The following is an 8,020-nucleotide window of genomic DNA, read 5'->3' as shown; positions in this document are numbered from 1 at the left end:
ACAAACACTAATTGAATATAAAATATGTGCCGGGCACTGTTCTAGGTGCTGGGGATTTAGCCAGGAACAAGACAGACCAAGCTCTGCTTTTACAGGGCTTACATTTTAGAGCAGTGCTGTCAAATACTGTAGCCCCTAGCCACACACTGCTATTGAGCTCTTGAAATGTGTAGTCTGAATTGAGAAGTGCTGTAAGTGTAAAATACATACCTGATGTCAAACAGTTAGTAAAAAAATAATGTTAACTATCTAACATTTTAAATATTGATTTTATATTGAAATGATATTTAGAGTATTTTGGGTTAAATAAAATACCTTATTAAAATAATTTAACCTGTTTTTGACTTTTTTTTAACATTACCAAGAATTTTAAAATTACATAGTGTGGCCACATTTGTGGCTTACATTATATTTCTGTTGGACAGTGCTGTTCTGGAGGGCAATCAGACATATAAACAAATGTGCAATATGATGTCAGGTGAGGAGATATTAGGGCTGAGAAGTGACAGAAATGAGACAGTGAGCAAACAGGTGGAAATAAACCTGTGAGCCTGGGACAGTGTGGAGGCCAATGTGGCCAGAGCAGGGGAGAGAGGAGTGTAAGAGACGAGTTATAAAAGCAGGGCCAGAGATGCAGTTTTAAAATATTATTGCTTATTGCTATATAACCATTTTGGGAAGAAGTTTGATTTTTTTTTTTTTTTTTTTTTTTTGGCCACACCACGCACCATGTGGGATTATTTATTTAGTTATTCATTCATTCATTCATTTGGCTGAGCCAGGCCTTCATTGCGGCACGCTGGATCTTCATTGCGGCATGTGGACTTCTTAGTTGCGGCACGGGAGGTCTTTAGTTGCAGCATGAGGACTCTTAGTTGCAGCACGCATGTGGGAGCTAGTTCCCTGACCAGGGATCGAACCCAGGCCCCCTACATTGAGAGTGTGGAGTCTTAACCACTGGACCACCAGGGAAGTCCCAAAGTTTTATGTTATTGATTAAATGTAAGAATATGCATTCTCTCATAGCCATGATCTGACAATTTGACTCCCAGAAATAAACTCTAGAACAGTGGGTCTCAAAGTTTTTAGTCTCAAAACCACGTACACTCTTTTTTTTTGTCTTTCATATTTTTAAAAAATTTCTCTTCAATAGTTGCTTGCCCCAACATCTTCCTGTCTACTCTATACAATGAAAATACAAACTGAGAATAGAAAAAAATAATTAAAGCATTAAATCATACAAATTACAAATCTGTTCCAAAATATACTTACATTAAATAAAATATGCATTTCAGTAAGAGATCTACAGTGAATGACTATGCATTCTGGGAAGCTTCACGATGTCTAGGCAGGGCCAACATCCATGGAAGGAGCTAAGAGAATTTGCATCCAGTCACAGTTTGTAGCAGGTTTCTACTCGCCAGTCTGTGAACTACAATGAGCACATCATTAGCATCACCTGTGCAGGGAACTGACTTTGGGAAAAGGGGGAGAAGCAAGCTCTAGCCTCAATGTTGAGTTCATTACAACTTCTCGAGAATCTTATCAACAGCCTATACAGTACAGTTCCAAAAAAGTAAACGTGTTAAGCAGACAATGCTTTAGAACCCCACACACATTTCCTTGTTGTGTTTATGTGGAACTCTCCATCTACAGTGGGTGGTTGTGAAGAGGTTCTTCCTCAGGACAACATGGTCACAGGACTCCGACGCCCCAGCGTGACTGAGGGGAGCACGAGGACTGGGGAGGAGGCTCCCTGTTGGTTTCAGTTGGAGACAAACTTCTAATGCACAGTCCACAGCCCTGCAGTCTTCTCCTCCTGTCATCTGGCATAATGCTTAATGTAGTCTTCAACTTTATTGCTGAAGTCTTCCTTGTCCTGCAAATGTTCTGTAGCTTCAATATTCAGTTGATCATCGAAATTCAAAAGATCAGTAAACAAAGAGTTTAATACCTAAACACTGTTTTTCAGTGGTACTTCCCTGGTGGTCCAGTGGTTAAGACTCCAAGCTTCCACCGCAGGGGGCACAGGTTCGATCCCTGGTTGGAAACTAAGATCCTGTGTGCCTGTGGTGTGGCCAAAAAAAAAAAAAAATCCTTCAGTGTCCCTGTGGGAGCCCAGCCAGTGCCATCAGTCGAATGGTCTCTCAGTAAACTTAGATGTATTTCGCCTGTCTCTTTGGTGTTGGGGTGCCAGATCCTGGTCAAGCATTTCACTTTGGGAGGCACCAGGTTGTACACATCGGGAACTTCAGTTTCATTCATTCATTCATTCATTTATTGATGCCGCACCAGGTCTTGGCTGCCGCACGCGGAATCCTTTGGTTGCGGCATGTGGACTCTTAGTTGCGGCATGCACATGTGATCTAGTTCCCCGACCAGGGATCGAACCTGGGCCCCCTGCATTGGGAGCACAGAGTCTTACCCACTGGACCACCAGGGAAGTCCCCGAACTTCAGTATCAAACTGAAGTTTTCCACCCTGGTAGTAACCCTCATCTGGGGTGACAGCTGAAACAGTGAAGCTTGTTTGGATCAGGAAAATACACTTTACACGTACAAGGTAAATTAGCGACAAGTTCTGCAACCTCTTTAACAAGCAGCCTGCTCTCACAGAAACCCATCGAGTCAGAGGCTGTGGCTCACGCCCCGGACCCTTTGAGACCGTCATCCCTCTTCAGTTTGCTTGCCAGCATCAGCATTACTGCTACCTTTATCCTGGGCACCCCGAGACAGGTGATGCCGCCCAGCGCCCAACACCCGGCCAGGCGGGCCAGGGGCGGCGAGATGCACCCCCTCACAGCCTCACTGGCTCCGGGCGGTAGGCCGTACGCTCTTATAACTGAGGACTCAAGAGAGATTTTATGTGAGTTATATTTATAGATGTTTATGTGTTAGAAAGTAAAACTGAGGAAAATTTAAACTATTTGCTTTTTTTTTTTTTGGCCTCGCTGCCAGGCATGTGGGATCTTAGCTCCCCCACCCAGGATCGAACCTGCACCCGCTGCAGTGGAAGCTGGGAGTCTTAACCCCTGTACTGCCAGGGATGTCCCTATTTGCTTATTTAAAATAAACAACGATATAGCAGTAGACCTGCCCTATGAGAAATGCTAAAGGGAATCTTTCAGGCTAAAATGAAAGGACACTAGATAGTAACTTGAGGCCATAATTTAAAATAAAGGATACTAGTAAAGGTAACTTCATAGGTAAATATAAAAGCCAAGATCATGATACTTTTGGTTTGATTTGTAATTTCTCTCTTTTTTCTACATGATTTAAAAGGCAAATGCATAAAACAATTATAAATCCATGTTAGTAGTCATAAAATGTATAAAGATATAATTTGTAACAATAACAATATAAAGGGGGAGGAACAGAGATGTATAGGAGCAGAGTACTTGTAAACTCTTGAAACTAAGTTGGTATTATTTAAACTAGCTTGTCATAAATTTAAGATATCAATTGTGATCCCTAAGTAAGCCACTAAGAAAATAGTTTAAAAATATACAAAAAAGGAAAGAAAGGAATCAAAGTGATACACTACAAAAGATCAACTAAATTTTTTTAAAAAGGCAGAAATGGAATAAATAAGGGTTCCCTGAACCCAATTCCAACAAGTGTGTGGAGGCTTCCCCACAGGGTGTCTGAGAATTTAACTCAATTCTGATACTATCTATCCAGAGATAGAATCAGATTCCATGGGTCAAGGGCTCAGTCCCACAAGACTGCCCTCCACTTCAGACACAGGTCAAGTTGTTACCTGTGCTTCTAACCAACTGGCCACAAACTGAGTTTATGACGACCCCCTCCAACTTACAATGCTAATCTCAACTCCAGGTTGTCACCTGTACTTCTGACCCACTGGCTGTATATCAGAGGTTCCCAAGACCTGCTCCTCAATTTCAATTAATTTGCTAGAACAGTTCACAGAACTCAGAGAAACATTTTACTTACTAGATTACTGGTTTATTATAAAACAATTATTAAAGGATACCAATCAACAGCCAGAAGAAGAGATTCAAAGAGCAAGGCATGGGGAAGTGGTGTGGAGCTTCCATGCCGTCTCCAGGTACATCACTCTCCCCATATCTCCACATGTTCACCAATGCAGAAGCTCTCTGAACCCTGTCCTTTTGGGGTTTTATGAAGGCTTCATTACATTGGCATGATTGATTAAATCATTGGCCTTTGGTGATTGATTTAACCTCCAGCCCCTCTCCCCTCCATGGAGGTCTGGGGAGTGGGACTAAAAGTTCTCCTGGCAATCAGCCCCCACCCTTGACCAGGATCCAAAAGTCACTTTCCCTGAAGAGTTTTCAGGAATTGTGGACAGGACAAGAGACCAGATATTAACCCATTGCTCTTGTCTCTCAGAAAATTCCAAGGGTTTTAAGAGCTGTGAACCAGAAACTGTAGATGAAGACCAAATATATATGAGAAATATATATTTTGGTCATTCAGATGGCATATATACATATATATAGTATTTTTATTTTAAATATTTATTTATTTATTTATTGGTTGTGCTGTGTGGCTTGTGGAATCTTAGTTCCCTGGCCAGGGATTGAACCCGGGCCCTCGGCAGTGAAAGTGTGGAGTCTTAACCACTGGACTGCCAGGGAATTCCCCAAATTGGATTTTTTTAAAAAAGGTCTATCTATGTGTATCTATAAGAGACTCACATTAGGTATAAGGGCACAAAGAGGTTGAAAGTAAGGGGTGGAAAAATATATTCCATTAAAATAGTAACCAAAAGAGAGTTGGGTGGCTATATTATTGTAAGACAAATTAGACCTAAATCAAAACAGTTTACAAGAGACAGAAGGAAAATATTGATAAAAGGTACAATATAGCAAGAAGATATAACAGTTATGAACATACATACATCTTACAACAGAGCCCCAAAATATATGAAGCAAAAATTGACAGAATGGAAAGAAGAAATACACAGTTCTACAATAATATTTGGAGATTTCAATACTCCATGTTCAATGATGGATAGAACAACCAGACAAGAGCAGTAAGGAAATGGAGGACTTGAGCAACACTGTAAACCAACTAAACCTAACAGAGATATACAGAACATTCCACCCAACAATAGCAGAATACACATTCTTCTCAAGTGAACATGGAACATTCTCCAGAGTAGGCCATATATTAGGCCACAAACAAGTCTCAATAAATTTAAAAAGATTGAAATCGTACTGAGTATCTTTTCCTTTCTGGTCACAATGGAATGAAACTAGACATGAATAAGATAAGGAAAACTGAAAACAAAAATCACAAATATGTGGAAATTTAACAACACACTGTGTGATGGTTAATTTTATGTGTCAACTTGAAATGACCGTGGAGTATCTAGACATTTAGCCAAACATTATTCTGGGTGTGTGTCTGAGGGTGTTTCTGTGTCAGATTAACACTTGTTTTTTTCTTTTTCTTTCTTTTCGTTTTTGAGATTAATATTTGAATAGACTGAGTAAAGCAGATTACCCTCCTTTATATGGGTAGGCCTCATCCAATCAGTTGAAGTTCTGAATAGAACAAAAAAGCTGAGTAAAAGGAAACCCCTCCTGTCTGATTGCTTGAGCTGGAATATTGTTCTTTTTCCAGCCTTTGGGGTACGACCAAAACATCAGCTCTTTTAGGGTCTCTGAGACTGCCAGATTTTGGACTGGAATTTATACCATCAGCTCTCTTGGTTTTTATGCCTTCAGACTTGAACTAGAACTACACATTAGCTCTCCTGGGTTTCAAGTTTGCCAATGGCAGATCTTGGGAGTTCTCAGCCTCTATAATCACATAGGCAAAGAGTTTATAAGTTTATAATCTCAATCTCTCAATTGATCTCTCTCTCTCTCCATATATATATGGAGTGGAGGTGGCTGTTCACCAGAGAGATATTGAAACCGTGCACCTCAGACTGGGACTCGGAACCCAAGTGCTGGGACTCAAACCCAGCCAAAAGCCTGACTGGGACTCGAACCCATGCAGCCGGCGAAAACTCACAGTCTTCCAACTGAGATCACACACCTGGTTTCAGGATTTAATGAAGCTCAGGTTCTTGATGTCTCATTGCAGAAAGAATTCAGTGAGAGACAAAGTGATAGGTAAGAAGTGGATTTATTTAGAGAGAAACACACTCCACAGACAGACAGTGGGCCATCTCAGAAGGCAAGAGGAGCACCAGGGTATGGGTTATCAATTTTTATAGGGGTGGGTAATTGCATAGGCTAATGAGTGGGACGAGTATTCCAGCTATTTTGAGAAAGGGTGGGGATTTCCAGGAATTGGGCCACCACCCACTTTTTGATACTTATGGTGGGCCTTGGAACTGCCACGGCTCTGTGGGTGTGTCAGTCAGCTTACTGATGTGTTACAATGAGCTGTATACTGAGGCTCAAGGTCTAGTGGAAGTCGACTTGTCTGCCATCTTGGACCCATTTGGTACTAATCAGTTTATGTCATGTCCTCAGGCTATGTCATTCTTTCAAAGGTTGTGCCCTGCACCCTTCCCTCTTGTTTCAATATTGAGACTCATCTGCAATGAGGGGCCACATGGGTCTGTGTCTGCTCTCAGAGCTGAGGCCTGAAGACCAAAGCCTGTCTGTATCCTCCTGATTCTCAGGAGGGCTATAGTCCTCTGGGATTTAGGGAAACCTCTGCTCCATTATGGGGGGGGGGGTGGCTCCCTAAAAGGGAAACCCTCAGGAATCTGGAGGGACCCAGGCAATGAATCATTAGTCTGAGTCAAAATGGAGATAGCGGGCTTCCCTGGTGGCAGAGTGGTTAAGAATCCTCCTGCCCTTGAGAACACAGTGAGGGGGAAGTAAGCTGGGATGAAGTGAGAGAGTGGCATTGACATATATACACTACCAAATGTAAAATAGATAGCTAGTGGGAAGCAGCCACATAGCACAGGGAGATCAGCTCGGTGCTTTGTGACCACGAAGAGGGGTGGGATAGGGAGGGTGGGAGGGAGAAGCAAGAGGGAGGAGATATGGGGATATATGTATATGTATGGCTGATTCACTTTGCTATACATCAGAAACTAACACAACGTTGTAAAGCAATTATACTCCAATAAAGATGTCAGAAAAAAAAAAAAAGAATCTGCCTGCCAGTGCAGGAGACACGGGTTCGAGCCCTGGTCCAGGACGATCCCACATGCCGCGGAGCAACTAAGCCCATGTGCCACAACTACTGAGCCCGTGTGCCGCAACTACTGGAGCCTGTGTGCCTAGAACCCATGCTCCGCAACAAGAGAAGCCACCGCAATGAGAAGCCCACGCACTGCAACGAAGAGTAGCCCCCACTCGCCGCAACTAGAGAAAAGCCCATGTGCAGTAACGAAGACCCAATGCAGCCAATAAATAAATAAATAAATAAATATATTAAAAAACAAAATGGAGATAACAATGACCAGTCCAGAAGCCACATGTTACAAATTATGATGAGGCAGGGAAAGTTTTCTGTCACTGGAGGTCTCTAGGTCTGGGCTGGGAAGGCTCAGCTCCTCCAGGCTGTTCCTTGGGCTGGCTTGGAATCCTGGTTTCGTGTCTGTTTGATGCCCCACTATGAGAATCCTATGAGCTACACTGGGCCTGTGTCTCTGGAGCCCCTCACACAGAGAAGACACAGGTCACCAAAGATGACTGTTGCCTGGAGGGTCTGACCTATGAGGTAGGAGTCCAAAAGAGGCTCTGTTTCCAGCTCTACTTCATATTGCTTTCTTGGCTTGGGAAGTCACTGGCCCACATCTGGCCTCAGCTTTGTTATCCATAAAACAGGCTTAAGTGACAATTTCTGAGGCATTGTTTCTACAAGTATCTGGAAGGATGATGATGATAATAAATATGATGTTTAATTTTTTTCTTTTAAAAACATGTTTATTGAGGTATAATTTATTTTATTTTATTTTTTTTTAGAATTTTTTTTTTTTTTAATTTTATTTATGGCTGTGTTGGGTCTTCGTTTCTGTGCGAGGGCTTTCTCTAGTTGTGGCAAGCGGGGGCCACTCT

The 8,020-nt window shown here is 42.2% G+C and overlaps 1 pseudogene; it reads right to left on the bottom strand.

Moving 5' to 3' along the window:
- Nucleotides 1–1,822: 1,822 nt before the first annotated feature.
- LOC118904367 lies at nt 1,823–2,785 on the bottom strand (annotated as a pseudogene).
- Nucleotides 2,786–8,020: the final 5,235 nt, after the last annotated feature.

The sequence above is a fragment of the Balaenoptera musculus genome, chromosome 11 (genome assembly GCF_009873245.2).
Source record: "Balaenoptera musculus isolate JJ_BM4_2016_0621 chromosome 11, mBalMus1.pri.v3, whole genome shotgun sequence".
Taxonomy (NCBI): domain Eukaryota; kingdom Metazoa; phylum Chordata; class Mammalia; order Artiodactyla; family Balaenopteridae; genus Balaenoptera; species Balaenoptera musculus.
This window is presented reverse-complemented; position numbering and strand designations above follow the sequence as displayed.